Source organism: Tamandua tetradactyla, chromosome 2 (assembly GCF_023851605.1).
Source record: "Tamandua tetradactyla isolate mTamTet1 chromosome 2, mTamTet1.pri, whole genome shotgun sequence".
NCBI classification, from domain to species: Eukaryota; Metazoa; Chordata; class Mammalia; order Pilosa; family Myrmecophagidae; genus Tamandua; species Tamandua tetradactyla.
This window is the reverse complement of record NC_135328.1, coordinates 116,987,245-117,012,634: the sequence shown is the minus strand read 5'-3', so window position 1 is coordinate 117,012,634 and position 25,390 is coordinate 116,987,245. Positions and strand designations below refer to the sequence as shown.

General features: G+C 40.4%; 1 protein-coding gene and 1 long non-coding RNA gene across 5 annotated transcripts in view; one reads left to right on the top strand and one right to left on the bottom strand.

Moving 5' to 3' along the window:
* Positions 1-14,485: 14,485 nt before the first annotated feature.
* On the bottom strand, positions 14,486-16,850 carry LOC143673723 (uncharacterized). Its single transcript, XR_013170543.1, has 4 exons — positions 16,678-16,850; positions 16,491-16,572; positions 15,316-15,372; positions 14,486-14,952 (listed from the first exon to the last, which is right to left on the bottom strand). It is a non-coding gene; the product is annotated as an uncharacterized LOC143673723 (long non-coding RNA).
* Positions 16,549-25,390, top strand: part of LOC143673721 (cytosolic carboxypeptidase 1-like) — a 111,866-nt gene continuing 103,024 nt past the window's right edge. For 3 of the 4 annotated variants that reach the window (XR_013170541.1, XM_077148600.1, XM_077148599.1), the window contains exons 1-2: positions 16,549-16,730; positions 19,422-19,550. The gene's annotated coding sequence lies outside the window, so the exon portion shown is untranslated. Of the gene's footprint in view, positions 16,731-19,421; positions 19,551-19,908; positions 20,101-25,390 lie in introns of those variants that run through there. The other variant, XM_077148601.1, reaches the window with a different exon arrangement.

Here is a 25,390-nt window from a genome sequence, read left to right as displayed (position 1 = left end):
TATCATACAGGAAGAGAAAAGGTTGAACAACAGGACATGGTCCAGGTGGTCTCATGACAGCCTCAGGAAATCAGAGCTGAAGGAACTCTAGAGGACACATGTCCACATCACTGAAGCCCAGATCCTTGACATTCACCCATGGGAGAGGAGGCAAACCTCAATGACTTCATTTTGCACAATGCATGTATTTTGGTGGCCATTTGCCTTCTTCCGGTATGGGAAGGCTAACTGGAATGCCCAGAGTTGACTACTTGTCAAAACTGCTGCTCAGGAAACATCCTGAGACAGACCTCGCAGTTCTAAGTCACTTAATCCTGATGCCTGGGCTATGATGGGTGAATTGAGCTGCTTGACATCCAACAGCTCAGAGGAGATTCTGGGATTGATACCTGTGCAGATTTGAAATGATGTATGTCCTCTAGAAAAGCCATGTTTTCATCAAAATCCCATTTCATAAAGGCAGAATCATCCCTATTCAATACTGTATGTTTGAAATTGTAATCAGATTATCTCCCTGGAGATGTGATTTAATCATGAGCGGTTGTTAAGCTGGATTAGGTGACAATGTGTATCCACACATTTGGGTGGGCCTTGATAAATTTCTGGAGTCCTATAAAAGAGGAAACTTTTTGGAGAATGAAAGAGATTCAGAGAGAGCAGAGCAGAATGACAAATCACATTGCCACGAGAAGCAGAGTCTACCAGCCAGTCACCTTTGGAGATGAAGAAGGAAAATGTCTCCTGGGGAGCTTCATGAAACAGGAAGCCAGGAGAAGAAGCTAGCAGATGACACTGTGTTCACCATGTGCTCTCCCACATGAGGGAGGAACTCTGGCTGTGTTCAGCATGTGTCCCACCATCTGAGAAAGAAACACTGAACTTCATCTTTGACTGGACATTTCTATAGACTTGCTTTAATTGGGATATTGTCTCAGCCTTAGAACTGTAAACTAGCAACGTATGAAATTCCCTTTTATAAAAGCCATTCTGTTTTTGGTATATTGCATTCTGGCAGCTAGCAAACTAGAACAGTACCCAAAGCTCTTTCCTTTCAGCTGTCTCACATTCATGCAGTCATTCAACTAAAAACTATGGAATACTTTCTGCATATTCAGCAACATGGAGATGTCTTGGAGCATCATCTATGACTTCTTTGACCTTGTAGTTGGAGGCATATCAATGTGCTAAATGCCGACCTAGAGATGAGGAAGACCTTTCCTGAGGACACAGAAAGGCCTCCTCACCAGAGACTGAAAAATCCAAGCGGGATTTCCTGGAGGTGATTACAGAAATGAGGGACTGGGTCTTGTCCAGGGGATGACACAGACATCGAAGGAATACAATGACTGATAGGTGGGCAGGGTAAGCACATGTGCTCTGCAACAGGCCTCAGAGTTCAAGTGATGATATTAGCACATTGATATGCCTCCAACTACAAGGTCAAAGAAGTCATAGATGATGCTCCAAGCCATCTCCATGTTGCTGAATATGCAGAAAGTATTCCATAGTTTTTAGTTGAATGACTGCATGAATGTGAGACAGCTGAAAGGAAAGAGCTTTGGGTACTGTTCTAGTTTGCTAGCTGCCAGAATGCACTTCCAGTTACAGGAAGGGGTCTTAATCCCTTTCAGAGATCCATGTTCAAGTTCACCTCTTTGGGCCATATGCAACAACAGTGGGGACTCAAGTGGAAGGATGTTGAGGACTGCTGGAGAGGACCCTAAACTTCCTGGCCTCAACCCCAGGGGACCTTCACTCTAGGATGTGTTATGGCCCTGGCAGCATTCACTTCTGGTCTCCCCTCCTACTGACTGACCTTTTTTGGTGTCTCATTATTCTGGCATACTTTTGTTCATCTCCATTGTAGTCAGCCTTTTACAGTTTACAATGCCTTCACCCACGCTGGGTCTGAGGCCAACATGCCTGGTCTCCTCCCCAACTAAGGCTTTGAGAAGAGAATCCTTGGAATAGTTTGGCCCTGATGGGGTTTCCTGGCAGCAGGTATCTTGATCCAGGCTCTTGGCAGCCCCTACTTTCCTATCAGCTCCTTAGGCAATGGACATACTTGAACAGTGTGGAAAAGCCCATCAGCTTCAGACAGGTGGGGAAGGAGCTCTTGTCCCCCCAAGGGGTACTCATGGACAGTACTTTGGAGGCTTCTGAGAGATGAAGGGGAGGTTCAAGTGGCTCTCATCCTGTCAAAGAGCCTTTGGTTGATTTCTTGTTCTGCCAGGATAGCCATGTGTCAGCCCCTACTTAACTTATCCATGCTGCTCACCTGCCATTAAGAGAATCCCAACACAAAGAAGTTCTGTCTCTCCAAATGAGTGCTACAAAGGCTTGAAAGACATATCAGTTCATGGGGGGGTCTGCTGACAAGTTATAGCAGAGGTTTCCCAAGGTCCCCAGTGCCACAGGGTTCCAAAACACAAAGCCCACATCAAAGTAGAAAGAAGAGGTTGCTCAGCTTACAACTGCTCAAGGGAAGGGGAAAATTAAGCTTGTCTGAGAGAAGAAATAACAAGTCAGGTGAAAGGAGTTAATTCCCTGAAAGCTGTACCTTCCCCAACAGAAAGGTGGGGCCCAGATCAAGCGGAATCCCTCCCTCAGGGAATTCAGGCCCCAGTTCCTGGAAAACTGAAGCAATTAATGCCACCTACAAACTCACCTCTGTCTCAACCATGACCCCCACAGAGAGAAACTGCTGAAGATAAAGGCACCTCATCACTTTACCCTAGTGGGATGCCTCAGGCAGCCAAGCAACACATACTGGCCACGATAAGAAAAACGCAGAGTTGAAAAGCTCCATAGGATAATTTGTCAACCTGCTGGCTCTAACCCTCAGGAAAAACTGATGCAGGTGACTCTTTTCTCTTGACAGAGGGACAGTCCAGTCTGGGAAAATGGAACTGGGGTCTATAGTATCTGAGTAGACAATCCTCCAGAAAAAAAGGCCCCGTATATGTTGTGCAAGAAATGGAAAAACAAGAACTCAGAAATTCTGATCAGGTTAGCAGAACCTGTGCTAGAGGTTTACAATAAGCTGAATTGAATGTCAAAGAACATATAAAGAACTAAGCCATCCAGCCAGAAAATACACAGGAAAAGAGTGAAAACAATCTCCACAAGAAACCAATTGCAGAAATCAATAGCCTAGATGCCAGCAAAACATAACGGGTCATACTAAGAAAACCGAAGATATGGCCCAGTCAAAGGAGCATACCAACAACTGAAATATGATACAAGAGTGGAAACAACTAATTCAGGATATTCAAACAAATGTGAAAAATCTCACCAAAAATCAAATCAATAACTTGAGGGAGGATATAAAGAAAGCATTGGCCAAAAGAAGGAAAAAATTAAGAGTTTGAAAAAAATCAAAGAACTTACAAGAATGAAAGGCACAATGGAAGAGATGAAAAGAAAAAAAAGATGGGAACCTAGAACAATAAGTTTGAAGAAGAGAAAAAAGGATTAGTGAACTAAAGGACGGGACATCTGAAGTCTGACACACAAAAGGATATACAGGAATAGAATGGAGAAATAGGAGCTGTGTCTCAGGGAATGGAATGACAACAGGAAGCACATAAGCACACATGTTGTGGGCATCCCAGAAGCAGAAGAGAAGGCAAAAGGAAGAAAAAGATTAATGGAGGAAATTATCATGGAAAATTTCCCATCTCTTATGAAAAACACAAACTTACAGATCCAAGAAGTCCAGCATACCCCAAACACAATAGATTCAAAGAGACATACTCCAAGGCACTTACAAATCAGACTGTCAGAAGTTAAAGAGAATGAGAGAATTTTGGAAGTAGCAACTGAAAAACAATCCATCATATACAAGAAAAGCCTCAAAAGAAACTATGTGAATTTATCAGCACAAACCATGGAACTGAGGAGGCAGGGGTATGATATACTTAAGATTCTAAAAGAGAAAAATGGCCAACCAAGAATTCTATATCCCGAAAAATTATCCTTCAGAAATCAGGGGGAATTAAAACATTTCCAGTCAATCACTGAGTCAATTTCTGACCAATGGACCAGCTTTCCAAAAAATACTAAAGGGAGCACTACAGGCAGATAGGAAAAGGCAGGTGTGTGGGGGGGGTTTTCAGAAGAATGTAAAAATGAAGACTCTCAGTAAGGCTTATAAGAGAAAGAAACTTTGAGATGACATCTAAAATCCAAAAGGCAAAATGGTAGAAGAAAGTATTGCCTTTACAGTAATAACACAAAATGGCAATTACAAAGGGTCCTTCCTAAGGCCTCAGGGCAGGGGGGGCCAGCTCGCCTCACCTTTACACAACTGGGATAGGTCACCTAAGTGACTCTCCAACAAAATGTGCTGGGTCCGCTCAGACAGAGAAGCAGTTAGAAATTTTAAGATGGCAATTTCTTAAAATTCTACCTAATCAGAGAGAGTAGGTTATCTACCCAAATCAGAGAGAAAAATGGGGGTCTCATGCTGAGTTTTGGTAAATCAGATCACCTCACAGGTTGTTGAAAAGAATGTTTGCAGCTGTTTTGGAATTCCTGTACCACAAAAGAACAGCCTGATGGGATGCCTATATGCACATGTGTATGCGCGTGTGTGTGTGTGTGTGTGTGTGTGTGTGTGTGTGTGTGTGTGTGTGTGTGTTTGGTGCAAGTTCAACAAATCTTTGGATCTCCCTTAGAGATCAGTCAGGCCATTGGAACAGCCAGTCAGCAGGTCTCATGTCACAAATCATTTCTCTAAAGCAGTAAATAAACATATAATCCATATTGTGTTTGAAGAAGACAACTGGTTCAGAGAGTTTGCTGGGCTATTTTTAACATTAGAGTCTGGAAGGAAAATTATGTTACATGCTGGCAAGAGTGTCCAAATATTCCAATCACACTACAGCTGAGGAATTCTTGTTTTTATTTGTTTCTTTCAGAGTTGGGATTGTTTGAAAAAAAGTTGAGTTTTAAGTCCCTCAATCCAGAAGGCTTTGCAACTTGAACTGTGCCCAGGGCTGCATTGTCTCCTGTGACTTGTCAAACAGATGTGAAAGCTCCTGCAAGCCAACAGACTTAATCAAAGTGCATGAGCTAATGGTAGAGGAGGAGGGACTGTCTCCTGATAGGGGATGGACTTGCTCACAGAACAGCAAAAGGCCAGCCATATTAAAGTGATCCTAATCAGGATTTCCTGACTCTACTGTGTGATCTTGGGCAAGTTTCTAAACCTTTCTGATTTTCAATCATCTCATATGTAAAATCAGGTACTGCCTACCTCAGAAGATTGTTGTGGGTAATGAAAAAATAATGAATGAAATCTACTACTGCAGTGCATACTACATAGTAGGTATTAAATAAATATTTGTTCTCTTCTCTCCTTTGTCTTTTCCAAGCATGCATTTTATGTCCCACATTTTTTACTATAGAATAAATGTTAAAAAGACACCTCTCCACCTCAAGCCCTTCTAACCTAATGCCTTTAAGTGAAGAAGAGAACACAGAAGAAATAAAGTCATGGCAGTATGTGGGGAAGGGAGAGAAAGAGTATAATTGTAATTTTTTTCCTGCTCCCTTTGGGAGTCATGGCTTGCCTTTCCTCATGAAATGGTGGCTTTATTGGTGGGTAAGTGACATAGTAAATGCACTGGTTTGGGAATCTGGGGGCAGGTTTTTCATTTTAGCTTGTAATTTGCCTAATAGAAGAAGGTCACTGCTCTTGGCCAGTAACTCCCAGAGCAACCTGCTCTGGTATTTATGCTCGAGGCAACTGGATGCCTGGGAGCCTTTGGGACACCCACTGGCCTCTTAGTGAGAATCCTGTTCTCTAATGTTATTTCACTTTTGTTCTCTTGTCTGATTTTCTCCTTTATTTGTTTAAAATGGGGAGACTGGAGACAGTTGATGATCACTTTAGGGGGAAATTATTACTTTTTAGGAAACTCTTGAGGCAGAAGGAAGAGAGGCAGGCACCGAGTGGGAGAGACAAGACTCTGCTTTCAGAACAGGAATTCACACCTGCACATTCCTTTCAGGGGGAGTATGGGTTCAGTTTTGGGCAAGAGTGGGAGAGTGGATGGGGGTGAGGGATTATCAGTTCTCTACTGTCATATAAAATCTAGAAACAGACCCAGCTTCCTCCTCTCTTCTATTCACTGTTCATATAGCAGCTGCAGTTCAGTGATTTTGTTTTATGAAAGAGTCTCAGAAATGACCAATCATGGTGCTTCAGGGCAGCTTGAGAACAGAGTGATTCAAACAGGTGTTGAGAAGAAGCAGGAAAAGTGCCTGTTCTTATAAGAACGAGGCTCCTATCTACAGTTAACGTTTATATCCAGACTTGCTTGCTTCACCTGATGGCCAAGTGGCAGTCTTAGGCCACTGGTGTAGGCAAATAGGGGATAAGGGTTAATGAACGATGGCCAACCAGGCTTGGGTGGACCCTGGGAGACCCAAAGGGAGCTCAGAGGATGGACATTTCAGTGGACTTGAAAGGTTAGGGAAGTCTTTCTGAAGAAGTTAAGTTGGTGACGTATAGGATGAACTTCAAACTTGATTCCAGGCAAGAGGAGTATGAATAGAAATAGAATTTGCAAAATTCTGGAGGAGAGTCAGGGCACAGCATTTTGAAGACTCCTACAAGTGCTCAGTCTAGTTAGTGCAGAATGCGTAAGGAGTAAAGGAAAAGGTTGTAGAGGGAAGCAGGGGCTGATTACATAAGGCTTCTACTCAGACACTGCTGGGCCAGCTTGATTGAGATGCCCTCCCCATCAGTACCCTCACACAGGATAAACATAGGAGTTGGAGATGTGGAACAAATGCCCCATCTGTATCATCTTGCCTTTACTGCTTCAACTTTCAACAATGCCTGGACTTGCACTGCTTCACATGAGCTCTTTCTTTGTCTTCCAAACTGCTTTTGCTACAAATATATCAGTTTGGAAGTGCTGAAAAATGAATGCCCCCCAGACATCACTCAACTAGTGACTGTTAGGAGGGGGTGACTAAATACCCCAGCTCCTTTGCCACCTTGAGAGGGATAACTGGAGTGTTTGTTGCTAGCTTTCAGAGTTTTCCTATGGGATTAAACCCAATGTGTTTAAACTCGGACATTCAAATGTGTTTAGAACACAAAGTTCACTTTGCCAATATCATTTTTAAAGAAAATTTTAAATCACTGGACGTCCAAACTTCCAAAATGTGATCTTTTATAGATGATTCTATTTGTAAGGAAATGATTTGACTGCTAAACCACTAAAATAACAGAGGCTTTAAGAAAGATAAAGATTGTTTTACTCTCACCAATGTAAGCAATTTAGTAGGGATGGTGATGATATGATTTCAGGGACCCAGGATCTTTTCATCTTGTTGCTTGGTGTTTTAGTCAGGAAAGGCTAGATTATGCTGCAATAATAAACAGTCCCCAAATCTCAGTGGCTTGAAAAAACAACAATTTCTTTCTCCCTTTTGCTACCTGTCCTCTAAGGATCAATGAAGGGGTGCTGTCCTCATCTGAAACTCAGGCTGATTGACTAGCCACTATCTGGAATACTTCTAGTGGTCATAGTAGAGGACTCATATCAGCAACTAAATGCTCAGGCTGGAAGTGACACACACAATGCAATCAACAGAACTAGTTATCTGGCCCCATCTCACTAAAAGGGAGCCAGGATGTGAAATACTACAGGTGGGCCAGGAGGGAAATGAGAACTAAATACTGGCCAGCAGCACCAGTGACTACTATACTCTGCCATTCACAGCAGGCTTCCATCTTCTGGATCTAAAATGGCTGCTGTAGCTCTTACCAGAACATACACATTCCAGCCAGCAGTAGGGGCAAAAGAGAATTGGAGAGCATGCTCTTTCCCTTTAAATTCATGACTCAGACATTGTACCCATCACCTCAAAGAAAATCCACTGGTCCCAATGTGGTGCCAGGGCCAGTTTAGCTGCCTGAGAAGCTGAGAATTGCAGTCTTTATGATAATGGCTATATAACCAGAAAAACTTGCAGAAAATTGATAACTGGATTTTGGGACATCTTACAGTCTCTACCATACAGATTGCTAGGAGGACACTTGGGCAGAAATCATCATTTCTATTGCTTTTGGTTGATGCTGGGGTGTCTGGGAAAGATGTGGTAAGATCTTTCTAAGACTTCTTTACCCTTCTAAGACTGCTTTACCCATTCTGTTTTCATCTATAGAATATAAACTCCCCAAAGTAGAGAAGTCCTTTATGGTCTATTTTGTAAAATACTCAGAACATATGGGGGCTCAGTAAATACCTTTCAAAGATACTTTGGGAGTTTACCCAGGATCTAGTTTTGAGTTGAGGGCCACAAGAGGTTATTAGTGCTCTTATTTATTACAGGTGGGTAATCTAATTTTAGGAACAGCCATGTCTTCTTATCATATTTGAAATAGGGGGACCTGGTAAAGTTTTGTGAAATTCAATGAATACTTCCTAAAACACAAGTTGGGATTTCAACCCACAGGAGGATTTTTCTTTCTAATTATAATAATGCCCATGTTAATCAGCAAACAAAGCAACTGCATTTCCTTTACCGGCAATGGTGAGGATTACTGGGCTGTGGGTGGGGATGGGTTAGATTTAGTTATCAGTTCAGAATCTACCATTAAAAGCCTGAGTGGCAATGGATAAGACCTCCCTGGGCCTCAGTTTCCTTATTTATAAAACAATGTGTGGTGGACTGCAGATGGTTACAGAATCTTTGCTACTCTTCCCAATAAGAGGTGGGAGCTCATTTCTACCCCTCTTGACTCTGGACCAGCTCTAGTACCTTGCATGACCGATCCCCCCCAATGTGGGAGTGATGTTCTGGGACCTCTGAGGCTAAGTCATAGGATGTCTTGCAGCTTTGGTGTGGAGCTCTAGGAAAGCTCACTCTCGGGACATTCCCTCTTTTTTTATTTTTTATTTTTTACATGGGCAGGCACCAGGAATAGAACCCGGGTCCTCTGGCATGGCAGGCAAACATTCTTGCCTGCTGAACCACCATGGCCCACCCTCTCTCTTTTTTTTTTTTTATATTTTTATTGAGAAATCTTCACACACATACAGTCCATGCACAGTACATAATCAGTGGCTCACAATATCATCACATAGCAGTGTATTCATTGACACGATCATTTTCAGAACATTTGTATCATTCCAGAGAAAGACATAAAAAGAAAAAACTCATACATCCCGTACCCCTTTCCCCACCCTCTCATTGACCACTAGTATTTCAATAAAAATAAAATTACCAATTTATTTTATTCCTTACCCATTATTATTTATTTATTTATTTTCCTTATATATATTTTAACTCATCTGTCCATATCCTGGACAAAAGGAGCATCAGACACAAGGTTTTCATAATCATGTGGGGACACTCCCTCTTGCAGCTCAGTTTCCATGCTGTGAAAAGCCCAAGCCACATGGAGAAGGGTGCATAGTTGCTGAGGTCTCCAGTCCCAGCTGCACTTTCAGCAGACAGCCAGCCCCAAACATCCACGGTGTGAGGGAGCCACTGTGGACGTTCAGCCCAGTTCAGACCCCAGAAGATACAGCCCCAGTCCACATCTGACTGACTGCAGTCACATGAGAACATTTATCTGCATCCAGTAAACCCACCAAACTATGAGAAATAATGGTATTATTTTAGGCCAGCAAGGTATGGGATGGTTTGTGAAGCAGATGCAGCAACACATGACAGGAACACGAAGGATTTGTAGAGACATCTTTTAATAAGTGCAGGGGTAAGTCCTTCCATGAAAGGAGGTACACCAAAGAATTCTGGTGGGACTTGAGGCGTAGAGTGGTTCATCATACAGTCATCCTTCCAGTGCAAAGAGAAAGAATGGTAAAGACATGGCTATTTTCCCAAATACAGAAAAATGCTTTTTTTTTTTTTTGACAAAACATGAGATATTCTAAGTGTAGCTGTTTCTAATATCAGTAATTAGCTGCCATTGAAGGACGTATGATCCAAAGATCAGAGAATAGACATATTTAAAAGAGGGGGGATTACCTTCTCCTGCACTTTTGATAATGAAGATCAAGTGAAATTTATCCCAGGTATGCAAGGGTGGTTCCACATAAAGGCCAGTCAATATAATACACCATATTAACACAATGTAGGGGAAAAAACCCACATGATCATTGCAACTGATGCAGCAAAGGCATGTGGTGAACTCTTGCACTGCTTTTTTTTTATTTTATTGAGAAATCTTCACACACATACAGTCTATACATGGTATACAATCAATGGCTCATAATATCATCACATCGTTGTGTATTTGTCACCATGATCATTTTTAGAACATCTGCATCAACCCAGAAAAACACAAAAAAAGAAAACTCATATATCCCATGCCCCTAACCCCTCCCTCTCATTGACCACCAGTATTTTAATCTACCCAACTTTCTACTCTTTATCCCCCTATTATTTATTTAATTTTTATCCTTATTGGTTTTTTTTTTTACATCTGTTCATAACTTAGATAAAAGGAGCATCAGACACAAGGTTTTCACAATCACACAGTCACACTGTGAAAGCTATATAGTTATACAATCATCTTCAAGAATCAAGGCTACTGGAATACAGCTCTAGTTTCAGGCAGTTTCCTCTAGTCACTCCAATACATCATAAACTAAAAAGGGATATATATAATGTGTAAGAATAACCTCCAGGATAACCTCTTGACTCTGAAATTTCTCAGCAATTGAAACTTTATTTTGTCTCATTTCTCTCTTCACGCTTTTGGTCAAGAAGGCTTTCTCAATCCCGTGATGCCGGGTCCTCACCAATTCCAGGATTTCTGTCCCAAAATGTCAGGGAGATTTACATCCCTGGGAATCATCTCTCTTATGGGGGAGGGGGAGGGCAGTGAGTTCACCTGCAGAGCTGGCTTAAAGAGAGAAGCCACATCTGAACAACAAAAGAAGTTCTCCGGGGTGACTCTCAGGCATTTGTACCAGTTTGAAGATATTATGGGTCCCAGAAAAGCCATGTTTTAATCCTGATCCAATCTTGTGGGGGCAACCATTTCTTTTATACTCATTTGTTAAATCTTATCTTTTCTGTTATAATCCTCTTTCTCTTTAAAGAACTTATATACATAAAAGCAACAAATTTCAAAATACATCATCACAATTAGTTGGAGAACTAATTGTAGAGGATGGTATAGGTTATAATTCTATAATTTTAGACTTTTATTTCTAGCTTCTCTAAGGTACTGGATTCCAAAAGAAATATCAGTATAATGATTCAGCCCTCATATTCATTTGTCAAACCCAATCTTCTCTGTATAACTCCACCATCTTCTTTGATCTCTCTCCCATTCTTTAGGGGTATCTGGGCTATGCCCACTCCAACTTTTTCATGTTGGAAGGGGCTGCTGATAATATGGGATGCGGGATGGAACTAGGTGATGTACTGGAGGGGCTGGCCTCTAGGTTTCAAGACTTATCTGGTCCAGGGACACATCTGGAGGTTGTAGTTTCTGGAAAGTTATCCTAGTGCATGCAACCTTTTTAGAATCTTATATAATGACCTAGGTATTCTTTAGCATTGGCGGGAATGGTTTTGGTTTGAGGTTGGCAGGTTATGATAATAGCAATGTCTAACTGAAGCATGTGTAGCCTCTTGACTCTATTTGAACTCTCTCAGCCATGGATACCTTATTTGCTACACCTCTTTTACCCCTTTTGGTCAGGATGGCATGGTTGGTTCCATGGTGCCAGAGCCAGGCTCATCCCTAGGAGTCATCTCTCACACTGACAGGGAGACTTTCACCCTGGATATCATGTCCCATGTAGGGGAGAAGGACAATGGTTTCACTTGCAGAGTTGGGCTTAGAGTGAGAAAGTCCACATATGAGTTAAAAAAGACGTCCTCCAGAGGTGACTTTTAGGCATATTTATAGGTAGGATAAGCTTCTTTGCTACATAAGCTTCACAAATGCAAGCCTCAAGATCAAGGGCTTGGCCTATTGATTTGGATGTCCCTAATGTTTTACACAGTATGAGGGTTTCCCCGGTGGTAAAGTTTAATAGTTTCACATTTTTTCTCCCATCCCTCAAGGGACTTGGCCAGTACTTTTTGATTATCTGTTTAATATACTCCGGACTGTATCCAGGCATTACATTAAGCTACATAGATTAAAGGTCCTCATTCTTATTCTGGGCTCCCTGTGTTTCAATTGTTTAAATGCGCTATCCAGACAGGTTTGAGTTAGATTACGTACTACAGAAAACCTAGGTTCTGGACATAATAAAACTATCTTCTTTTGGTTTCAACGAATAGGTGAAGTTTTAAAATACAATGTCTTCCTTACCCCTGTATTCTGAATTACCTTAATCCTGACCTGATCAGCTTCATTCTTACCTCTAAATACCAGGCTATACATATATAAAACAGCCCATCAAAATCAAGAAATAACAGTTACCACTCTGGATGAATATGTGACTGGTATAAGGGCTTACAATATAGGCCCATGCTTCCTTATAAGTATTTTCTAAATGAGATCATCTTTTGTTTCTGGCTTATTTTGCCTCATCAAATGTCCCACAGGTTCACTCACATCATTGGACGCCTCACAACTTCATTCCTTTTTATAGCACCAATGTGTTTGATCATATATTTACATCATCATTCGCCAATCTACTTCTCAGTCAGTGCATCTTTCAGCCACTTCCATCTACTGGGCCTCATGCACAATGTCCAAAGTAAACAATCCATCAGCACTCTCAATTTTAGATAATTTCATTATCCCAAGAGAAAGAGAGCCAATGAACACAACCTCACCAAATAGGAAATCCAACCTCATCCTAACTTTGTCTCTCCCCCAGTCATACAACCCTAGTATTGTTGCAGAACAGTTGGTGTTTTCTTGTTAAACATAGCCCATAGCATGCAATAATATTTTCCCCCCTGTACCCCCAACTTATACACTCTTTGTACAGAGCCATTCTTTCAATCCTGATTCAATATTGTAGGGTAGAAACTTTTGATTAGATTATCTCCATGGAAATGTGACACCCCTACCCACAAGTGGGTGTGACCTTTGATTAGATGGAGATGTGACTCCACCCATTCCCGGTGGGTCTTGATAAATTTACTGGAATCCTTTAAAAGAGGAAATGTTTTGTAGAGAGTTAGAAATGACATAAACAACAGAGGTGACAGAAACATCACAGCAGGGCTGATGTAGATTCCCACACTTGGAGGACATCTGGAGATCCTTGGAGTCCAGCAGACATTGCCACAGAGATGTTAAGCAAGAAGCAAGCTAGAACCTGGAGAGAACCAAGAGAAGCCAAAAGATCAAATCCAGCCTCAGAGAAAGAAAGTGAGGAACCCCCACAGGAACAGAGGCTGAAACCAATGGAGCCTAGGGGCAAGAGACCAGTAGTTGCCAGCCACGTGACTACCCAGCTGACAGAGGTGTTCCTGACCCATTGGCCTTCCTTGAATTAAGGCATCTTTCCCTGGATGCCTTAGTTTGGACTTTTTTATAGGCTTCGAACTGTAAACTTGTAACTTATTAAATTCCCTTCATAAAAGCTGTCCCAATTCTGGTATATTGGTATATTGCATTCTGGCAGCTTACAAACTAATACAGTCACTCAACCTTATTTTTAAACTATTCTTTCCTTCTTTTTGGTCAGCATGGCATTGTTGGTTGCATGCTGCCAGGGCCAGGCTCATCCCTGGGAGTCATACACCATACTGCTCAGGAGACTTTCATCCCTGGATATCAAGTCCCACATAGGCGTGAGGGTAATGATTTCACTCACAGAGTTGGGGTTAGAGAGAGAGAGAGAGTGATGCTACATCTGAGCAACAAAAGCAGTCCTCTGGAAGTAACTCTTAGGTATAACTATATGTAGGCTAATCTTCTCTGCTACATAAATAAGCTTCACAAGAGCAAGCCTCAAGATCAAGCACTTGGCCTATTGAATCCCCAATGACCCACAACTTCTTGCATTAAACAAATAATATAAAATAAAGGTTGTTTGACCTGAGAGACTCAAAAGAAAGGTCATGGAAAACCATGCTGTTGTCTGACTTCAATTTCTGAGATAGGAACTACAGGTATATAGCCCTTTGGAAAATTAAGATTCCTATTATAGGAAGGCTGAAAGCATTGCAGAAATTTTATATATTTGGGGAACATCATATATATGATAAGTTGACTGAGGAAGAAAAATATCAAGCCTGGTTTACAGATCAGTCTGTATAATATGCTGGCATCACCTAAAAGTGGTTAGCTACAGCATTCCCACCCCACTCAGGGGTGACCCTGAAAGACAATGGTGAAGGAAAATCCTACTGGTGTGCAGAACGTTAAGCAGTATATTTGGCTGTCCATTTTTGGAATGAAAGATGACCAGAAGTAGTATATATATATATATATATTATAATAAGATGTATATATAGAAATATAAATATATGTGTGTGTATATACACACACATGTATATATATAACAATAATAAGATGGATGAAATGATGCTTTCTGCAGATGTGGGTTTCTTTCACCAGCCATCCCATGGTTGGTTTGGTTAATGGACCCATGAACAAAGTGGCCATGGTGGCAGGGATGGAGATATGCATGAACTCAACAACATAGACCTACCCTTATAAGGCTGAGCTGAGCTGGCTAACACTTCTGCTGAGTGCCTAACCTCCAACAGCACAAACCAATGCTGAAGTCCCTTTGGGTAGCTTCTCCAACACATGGTTCCTGAAATATACAGTGGCTATCAGCACCCCGTGGCCAGCATTTCTGATTAGATACCTCCCTGTAAACAGCTTTCTCCAGCACCATAGGGGAGTAGATTTCCTGCATGTTCCAGAGGAAAAATTTCCAGCAAGTTCCACTGGTGCAGCACCACAGCATCTTCTCTACCATCTTGTGAACCATGGCTGTGCCTTTTCCTATGAGGTTCCAAATCTCAGCCCTAAGGATGTACAAATAGCAAAATAAATAAAGTCTTGCATGGATTTGACTATTGTCTGGAAATTTTCATCTTGCTGTGATCACAAGAATCAAGTGTGGTCTAGTCCTCAGAGGATGAAAGTATCTCCAAATTTAATACACTTTAAAATAGTAAATAATGCTATGTCAAGAATTTATGCAAATTTATTTCTTATATAAGTCACCTGAAACCAAATACACTAAGATAATTTTGGATGGCTTTTAGTTGTCATTTTAAAAATTCAAATCTTTTATACTCTCATAAACTGTTGTTTTAAAAAGTGTTATCCACAATGTTGATTCAGACAGAAGCAATCATGTGTGAAGGAAGCTTTCCATTACTCACCACTGGTTTTAGGCCAATGCAATGTATTGCCATCTGTGTTCTGTGACTGTTTTAAAGCTGGAGAAAAACAATAGTTAACATTTGTATGTGCTTTATGATGTGCAACATACTTTCACATAGACTATATCTTTTAATCTATTGAAGAACTTCGAATGTTAGTTAGGAGGGATTTCAATAATATAGCTTTCAATGTTTTCTTGAAATATTATGTCTTTGTAGAAAATTTAACAAATATTGATAATCAAAGGAATAAATGTTAAATGACTTCTAATTTCACCAAGTGATAACTATTATTAAACCTGTAATGCATATCCTTCCAGTCATATTTTTATACATTTAAGACCATGGTTTTATAAAACTGGGATCATGTTGCACGTAATCTGCTAATGCAACTAACACTATGTCATGTTTTTACGTCATTAGATATTCCTCTTAAACCATATTTCTTAGGTCCTTTTCGATTAGGACATCTTTAAAAAATCAGATGGAAGCTATGTACACTATGCCCAAGAAGCAGCACCTATGCTACACAAATCAAATTTATCACTGAACTAACAGAGGAAGATTTAGGTTTTGTGGGGCTTGCAGATATATAATTTTGGGTATACTGTTTATTCTTTTGTTTTCAATTTTATTTTTCTTAGTTTGCATTATTACTTTAAAGAATTTAAAAAAACTGAAGTGGACAGCACGTACCCTACCCTGACTCAAGCAATTTTAGTATATAAAATGACATTTTTCTTTACAGAATTGTTTGAGGCTGTTAGTGTACTTTATAGTATCATTGTTTCAAAACTAAAAATTGGACATACAATCCATATATTTCATTGACTTATTTGCTTTTTAATAATATGCTAGACATTGCAGGGTATTTTTCAAATGTGAGAAGATCAACTTAATTTTGCCTTTTTATTTTTGTCTTTTACCTAATTAACAATTAGCTGATATGAGTATCAGTTATTCAGGTAGTTTTTTGGAAATGCTGAACATTAAATAGGAAAAGGAAGTATGTACAGTATATATTTGTGATTTTTGTTAAAATAGAACGCTAGTCTAGGTTCTAGGATTGAGAACCAGACCTGAAAATGATAGAAGTTTCTTTTTCCTTGCACTGTGGAGAAGCAGTCTAAAAGGTGTGGGGATGGGGTGGGGGTGGGGGAAAGGCATAAACTTACGTATAAATATAATTAGAATGAGAAATCACAGTATCTTGCTGGAGATCTGGAGATTCACTTCCTTTTCTTCTGAGATCCGTTCCTGAAATTTACCAGAAATGCTTATGTAGAAATGCTTCGTGATTACAATCTGGCTTCCTCTTCTCCCCTAGAAAATTCTATAACTTTCAGCAATTCAGCTACTCACAGGAGCCTGCTCAAGTAAGGAGTTGTCTTCATCCCTCACTTCATTTATTCAAGGTAAATCCATGTCTTTTCATAAAGTAAACCCACTGGGCTCCAGGTGAAGAACCCTGTTGAACAAAATAATTTTTAATGATTCCTAGTAATCTACTGTACTATGTTTTTACCCAGATGCTTTCTGCTGTACACTTACTATAAACCACTTTGGGATAACCATCTTTATAACTAAATCTTTGCATGCTTCTCTGGTTATTTCCTTAAGGCAAATAAATGCCTGTAAGAGGATCAAAGGGTATAACAAATTTTAAAGTTTTAGATTTGGCAAGAATATTTTTTTCTTTTTCTGTTTTTTTTTTTGGCATATTCATTTCTTAGAACATTTGCATCAATTCAGAAAAAGAAATAAAAAGACAACGGAAAAAGAAATAAAGCAAAAACAGAAAAAAAAGATTATACGTATGTAACATACCTCTTACCCCTCACTTTCATTGATTACTAGCATTTCAAACTAAATTTATTTTAACATTTGTTCCCCCCATTATTTATTTTTATTCCATATGTTGTACTTGTCTGTTGACAAGGTAGATAAAAGGAGCATTAGACACAAGGTTTTCACAATCACACAGTCACATCGTGAAAGCTATATCACTATTCAACCATCATCAAGAAACATGGCTACTGGAACACAGCTCTACATTTTCAGGCAGTTCCCTCCAGCCTCTCCATTACATCTTGAATAACAAGGTGATACCTATTTAACGCTTAAGAAAAACCTCCAGGCTAACCTGTCCACTCTGTTTGGAATCTCTCAGCCATTGATACTTTGTCTCATTTCACTCTTCCCCCTTTTGGTCGAGAAGGTTTTCTCAATCCCTTGATGCTGAATCTCAGCTCATTCTAGGAATTCTGTCCCATGTTGCCAGGAAGGTCCACACCCCTGGGAGTCATGTCCCACGTAGACAGGGGGAGGGTGGTGAGTCTGCTTGTTGTAGAGAAACCACATCTGAGCAACAAAAGAGGCTCCCTTGGGGGGTGACTCTGAAGCCTAAATTGTAAGTAGACTTGATCTATCCTTTGTGGGGTTAAGTTTCATATGAACAAACCCCAAGTCTGGGGGCTCATTGGCAGGAATATTTAAGCTTCATATCACAAAAGAAGAAAGTGTTGGGCACATGGCTTACACATAGTCATCTTTGAACTCAACTCTTCTCATTCCAAATTATGTATCATTTACAGTTGACCACAAGACTGTTGGAAACCATTTGCCCCTGTGAAAGGGTTGGCCTGCAGAAATGACTCTATTATGAGAGGCTGGGGTTGCTTCTCTCTGTTTCATATTGTTGCCACCTTCACTTAAGTTTGGCTCAGGTGCATCTTACTGCACTTCTGCTCCATGTTTTATTTGTGGTAAACCTTTTACTTTGACACAGGACAGTTGTTTCATAGTTTGTTGAGAGTTATTATTTGATTAACTCCTCAGATGATCTCATCTGATACATGAGAGATGCTCAACAAATTAATGATTGCCAAATGATGATGTCTAATATTTACAATTCTACAACTCTGGAGGACTCATTTCAGAAACCTCATGATCGATCTTACTCTCCTGACATTTATAGTTTCAGATGTAAAATGCTGCAGACTTTTGAGAGGTCCCTGATGGCTCTAACTCTTATGCCTATAGAATTTTGTTATAAAGTTTGATCTCTTATATTGTTGCATTTTATCTTTTACCCTATTAAGGGCACAGAAGTAGGGAAACCAGTACAAAGGAGGAAGATACAGCTGGACTATAATGCTTACCTTTCCCTTCCCAAATAGGGAACTCTCCCAAAGTTGAAATAAACTGTATATTGAGTATCTACCAGGCACTGGCTATAGAAATTTCAGGAATCCCAGTTAAATGAGTATCATTATGTTGTCAGACTCTGACCGACATTAGGCAGTTATTTATAAAGTGCATCGCTGATGTGGAGTTAAAATTCTACAAGCATACACATCCATACTTATTTCTATACCTTTTTATATTACAGATTGAGTCATTTAGGAATATGCTACTTGAATAAAGTTTCATGTATGCTTGCTGCATTTAATTTCTATACAGTTAAATATTCTTACATATTAGATGTTCTTAGATAACTTTTCCGATTGGACGGTTTGGGGTGTAGTTGCTTTAAAATTACTAAATATACTGTAATCTACTTTTGGTGCTCACAATGGGCAAACTATGACACATAAAACGGCAGTCTCTTGTTCATAGACATCAGCCAAGTAGCAAACGAGAAGAGGCACATGTGGTGCATCTCGGATTTCTTTTACAACCCCCTCCACACCCACTTACTTTTGTTTCAAATGATGAGAAAACATAACAAAAACCTCACAGCTTTAAATTTATTTTCCTAGCTAGCTCTAATAATTTTACACTCCTTGCCGGCTACCATAAACAAGATCCAGGCTCTTAGAGTAAATGGTACCAAGATTTAAAAATATTACTTTTCTATTGTAACTCGCAACAGGATGTATCAGTTTTAAATCTGACACACTGCCTTGGCTCAGATAAAACATTCCGTTTTTTCACATCAGCGGCCAATTTAGCATTACCATTTTTGTGACTATATGTAAGCATATTACAAAGAGGCTAAATCAATCAATCAGTCAATCAATCGGCATGCTGTTTTATTCGCTGCAGTATTCAGGCATCTAATTTATTGAGGTGTGGCCACAAGATGCAATTTCTTCGTTGTCTAGGAGCCCAGCTGTGGTCACAGCACTTCCCTTTCGGCCTCTTATGGTCGATTCTCCTTGAGGTCAGAGAAGGTGTAGGCATTACCGCGGTCCCCAGGGTCTGAGGAGACCCCTGAAACCACGTGGGGAGAGGTAAGAAACGCTAGTCCGCTAAATCCTTTTAATCTGGTGGTGGGGGTGAGCACCGGCTCAATTTCCGGAGGAGGCGAGGACACTCGCTGGGGCGTACGAGAGGGCGATTGCACGAACGTGAGCAGCCGAACACCCACTGACCTGGCTCGATTATGCTGCGGCCGCACCGGCGTCAGTAAACCACGGTGCGCGCAGCCTCCGCCCGCTTCGCGACTTGGGGCGAGTCCTGCACAGCCGCGCGGGAGCTCCATCCTTCCTCCCCGTCGGCTACGCGTGCGCCCCGCCCATCTTCCCCGTCGGCTGCGCGTGCGCCCGGCCCTCCCGCCCTCCTAGCGCGCGCAAGCCGGCCGGTCTGGGCGTGCGGTTGTCCGGGATGCGGGCAGGTTCCACCGCCGCCGCCGCCGCCTGGCCTGACACCGGAGTTTGCTTGAAAACACCCCAGCGGCTGGCGGCGAGGGATACGCCGTGCGCCCAGAGAGGAGCTGCCGGCTCCACAGGCGCCGAGCCGCGTGCTGCAGCTCGGCCGTTCCTGTCAGCGCCCATCGTACCGGTGAGAGCCCCTCCGCCGTCCTCCGCTTTCCCGCCCGCTCGGCCGCCCCTCCGCTGTCCCGTGCCGCGTGAGCGGCGGGCGGCATCCTGGGGGAGCAGCCGGGAGCGGAGCGACCTCGGGTGGCCGCGGTCTGTTCCCGGATACCCTGTCGCCCCTTACCTGACGAGTTGTGTAACGCGAGTCTTTTAGGGGGCGTGGGTGTCCCCGTTCTTGGGGGAAATCCTGAAGGCTTGGAGGTTCGAAAGGCTCCTGGAAAGCGCCGCCCCCTGTCCCCACCTTCGGACGCTTAGTCGCCCCTGCTCCCCGCCCGAGTCCTGCGGAGAGGCGGGGCCCCTCTTCTGCCCTGGGTTTTCTCCGAGGCCCGGAGCGGGTCGCCGCATTACAGCGCGGAGCGGGGGCTGGGGGCGAGCATGTCCAGCCGCGAGCACCCACCCCTTTTGTAAGCTCGCGGGCCGAATCCGGGACCCTCGTGCCTTGGAGATCCAGGGGTGTGGGGCAAAAGAGCAAGGTGGGATTTGGTTTGAGAGCGGCGATGGTTACGTTTGCCGCCTCACTGGATGGTTTGTACAGAGGTGTGTTCTCTGTTGACAACTTGTTGCCTTGTGGGTTTGATTTGAACCTGAATCAGAATGCAGAGTTTCGCCACTGCCTTCTTTCCTGGGTTGCGGGCTCTTAGTTCCAACTATTAAAGAACTCCTGAAACCCAGACGCATGCAAAGGCTTCCCTGACTTTATGGTCATTTTCTCTCACTTGTGCCATTTAAGCCACTTTTTAGTACCAGTCCAGTTTTGAGTTAGTAGCTTTCCTTTTCGGCCACTTCCACATTATAGAATGGAGTTTTAATGCATTGTAGTGTAGTGATGTGACTTGCTTAAGTGCTAATGGTCCAGTATCACTGATAGCCAAATCCATTGTAACTTAAGCGGAAACTGTCTTTGGCAATATTCTGTGTGGTGGTGGTGACTTTTTTGTTTTGTGTTTTCTTTCGGGCGTTGGGAATTGTAGTAGGGTTTAATTATAATGGGTGACAATTGGTATTAGAAAGGATTTTAACAGTCTTTTTGGTCACTCATTTTTCACTTACCCGTTATGTCTGTATTTTAATCTTTACGTATATTAAGTTATCACTTTACTGGTCAGCATCAGAATTGTTCTTACAAGTTGCCTTTTTTCCCTTCTGAGTAAACCAGAAAGTTATTTTTGTAATTGTTTTGCTGAATGTTTTCAGTTCAGTAAGCTGAAAAAGAAGTCATTTATTTAAGACGTTTTAGTTGATATCTATTTTAAAACATGTGCCAACTGTTCAGCAAAACCAAACAAAACTCTAAAAGATCTAAGCATAAGCATTTCCTGTGTAGAATTACTGAGTTGCTCCTTATCCATTCCTTATCTCTCATCCTTAAGACAAAGTTCTGTTATGACTTGTTCATTTTCCCATTCAACTTCTTTTGAGTTAAATTCTGTTATGAAGTTATACGTTCATTGTTAATGGCCTCAAAACTCTCCCTCAAATTGATTCATCACATATTTAGAACATATTTAAAATGCAGTCCCGAAATGAAGGGTAGGCTGAAAGCTACTCTTGCAGCTTGCAAACATGCAAAATTTTTAAATGTATTAATGTTCATTCAGACTTTTGTAGCAGCAATTTTTATAAAACTTTCCTGATTGACTTGAATTGAGATTATTTTCTTTTGAGAAATCTACCCAGGCTGCTGTATTATAATGGTTTTACCTCTGCTAGCAGAGGGAAAAGATCTTTGAGAATTCATGAAATTATGTATTTTAGTCTCCATTTTAGATTTTTTAAAAAGGCTTTTCCACAATACTCGCTTTCCAAAATCTCTTCTTGTTTGAAGTCCCCAGTGCCTGGAAGTTGAACACTGAGTGAATTAATAATGGATGAAGCTGTCAAAGAGCTCCTTGTAAGTTGGAAGCTTTTTTTAAGCAATGAGGTCACAATCCAATAGAGATTGTGTGGGATGGGCAATGGATTTTTTTAAAAATATTTTTATTGACAAGACAACATACAAACACAAACATTCTTAGCATACGAACAGTCCCTACTTGGTGTACAATCAATGGCTCACAGTATCATTAATTAGTTGTATATTCATCACCATGATCATTTCTTAGAATATTTGCATCACTAGTAATTCACTCTACTCAATTTATTTTAACATTTGTTCCCCCTATTATTTGTTAATTTTTTAATCCGTATTTTTTCCTCATCTGTCCATACCCTGGATAAAAGGAGCATCAGACACAAGGTTTTCACAATTACACAATCACATTATGAAAGCTATATCATTATACAGTCATCTTCAAGAAACATGGCAACTGGAATACAGTTCTGCAGTTTCAGGCACTTCCCTCTAGCCTCTCTAATACATCTTAAACTAAAAACGAGTTATCTATATAATGCATAAGAATAACCTCTAGGGTAATTTCTCCATCCTGTTTGAAGTCTCTCAGCCACTGATACTTTGTCTCATTTCTCTGTTCCCCCTTTTGGTCCAGAAGGTTTTCTTAATCCCTTGATGCTGAGTCCCAGCTCATTCTAGGATTTCTGTCCCACATTGCCAGGGAGGTTTACACCCCTGGGGGTCAGGTCCCATGTAGAGATGGGGAGGGCAGTAAGTTTGCTTGCCGTGTTGGCTGAGAGAGAGAGAGAAAGAGAGAGACCGACCACATTTGAGCAACAAAAGAGGTTCTCTGGGTGTGACTCTTAGGCCTAATTTTAGGTAGGCTTAGCCTTTCCTTTGCAGGGATAAGTTTCATATGAACAAACCCCAAAATTGAGGGTTCAGCCTATTGATTTGATTGTCCCCACTGCTTGCAAAAATATCAGAAATGATCTAGATGGGGAAGTTGAATTTTCCCCCTTTCTCCCCAGTCCCCCATGGGCAATGAATTTTAAACTTCTGCATTTTTGTTTTTGTTGGTTGCTGTGATTGTGTACTCTAGTTCAGTGGCTAAGGAATTGGACCTTGGAGCCTGATTGACAGGGGTTTTAACTTGGCTTTGCGTTAGGCAAGTGATTTATCCTCTTTATTTTCCGATTTTCTCATCTAAAAATATGGATAAAATGGTGCATACCCTTCAGATTAAATGAGTTAATTCTTATAAAATGCTTAGCTTACATTGCCTGGTGCATAGTAAGTGCTCAGTAATTATTGTTATTATTACTTTGCGCAGTCTTCCAAGTGATCTAATAATCTCTCAAAAATGACTCTGGTCTGACAGGGCATTATTATTGCGGATTAATTCCACTGTGACCCATTAGCTTCTTTAGGGCTATATGAGAGCTTGGTCTCAGTGTCTTACTTTGGAAGCGTATAAGCCAGTTTTAAATAGAACAACTAGACCCTGAGCTGGGTGTCCTGGGGATGCTGCTAGAGAGCTGCAGAAGTATCACTTTCTGTTCCTTTTGACAGAACCTTGGATTGTCTCCCCTATGTTGGTGATGGCTGCTATTTTAATCACCTGTTTTTGAGTTTGTGCTTAAGTGTTTTTTTGACTTTCACATGCTTTCATCAAAAATAATACCTATTAAAATAGATAAAAGGAATACCATATTTATTTGCTCAGGATTTTGCATGATGTGTCCAGGATATACAAATCACTTCATTTAAGCATTCTTTGCTTTATTTTATCATTGATATTACATGGAGTGAGGTTAGTTTTGATTTGACATTGTGTTCCTCTTCAACTTTGATGTAATTTTCCTAGAAAAGTTTTTTTTTCATTTTTATAATGAATTATTTTTTTGTTAGAGAAGTTGTAGTTTACAGAAATACCATGCATAAAATACATAAAATACAGAGTTCATATATACTATCCCATTATTAACACCTTGCATCAGTATGGTACATTTGTTTATAATTTATGAAAGAACATTTTTATAATTTTACTATTAACTACAGTCCATAGTTTACAATAGTATTCATTGTGCTGTTCAGTCCTATGTTTTTTTCTTTTGTTTTATTCTAGTAAGATACATATGACCTAAAATTCCCCCTTTTAATCACATTCACATATATAATTCAGTTCTGTTAATTATATTCACAATCTTGCACTACCATCACCACCATCTATTACCAAAACTTTACAATCAACTCAAATAGAAATTCTGTACAATTTAAGCATTAACTCCTTATTCCCTACCTAGGAAAGTTTGTAGTTAATGATTTTATGGACTTTTTGTTCTTGTTTTTTAGTGCTATGAGATTAATCCTCTATTCTTTAAATAGGTATTCTCAAACTTTTTCGTCTGTGGACCATTCTATCATCTTAAAAATTTACTGGGAACTTCAAAGGGATTTTGTTGCTCATTACTATTTGTATTTACTGTATTATAAATTAAAAGAGAGACATATAAAAATTTTTACTAATTCATTTAAAAATGACCATTATAAGCCCATTACATATTAATATAAATAATATATTTTTAGTGGTAGACAATCATTTTTAGAAAACAAAATAACATAATGAGAAGGCGTTGTTTTACATTTTTGTAAATCTCTAATGTCTGGTTGAATAGAAACGGGTGGATTCTCATATATACTTTTGTATCCAGGGTTTTTTTTTTGTTTGTTTTCAGTTTTTTGCATTATGTTATTAGGATTAAAGTGGGGGGGGATAATCCAGCCTCACATAGTTAATGGCTGTTGAAAAGGGAATGGGCATTTTAATAGCCTTTTCAGATAAGTGGATATGGTTCTTTAATACTACATAAAACTCAGTTAGTGGTAGTTTCTTAAAGGTTAGTTTCAGTGTGGAATCTGAACCCATATCAATGGATTTTTCATATATTGTTCCATTAAAATCTGTTTGAACTTTGAATTACCTGTGACTGAATTTGTTACACCATACTTTGGTCAATTGGAAAATACTGGTTCACTGAGTTACTCTGATCTTCCAAATGTTGATAGACGTCATTATACAATATCAACAAGTCACTCTTGTTAATATCACCACCCATTCCATCAGAAATCTCTTTCAGTATTGGGAAGTAGTCAAGATCATGAAATGATGTTGGATATGCGTTTTTTCAGAATTCTCATTTTTTGCTTGAAACCCCAAATTTTATCATTTGGCAAGAAATATCTGTCAGTTCTCTCCCTGAAGTAACAGTCTTACCTTGTTAATTTCTGAGAAGACCTCTGCCAGAATATCCAGGTCTGATTATCATAGTTTGTCTGTCAGACATTTTTTTTTCCCAAGGAAAAATGTTGCCTCATGAAAAAAAGAGGCTCATTTAACTTTTTATTCCGAACAGTTACACAG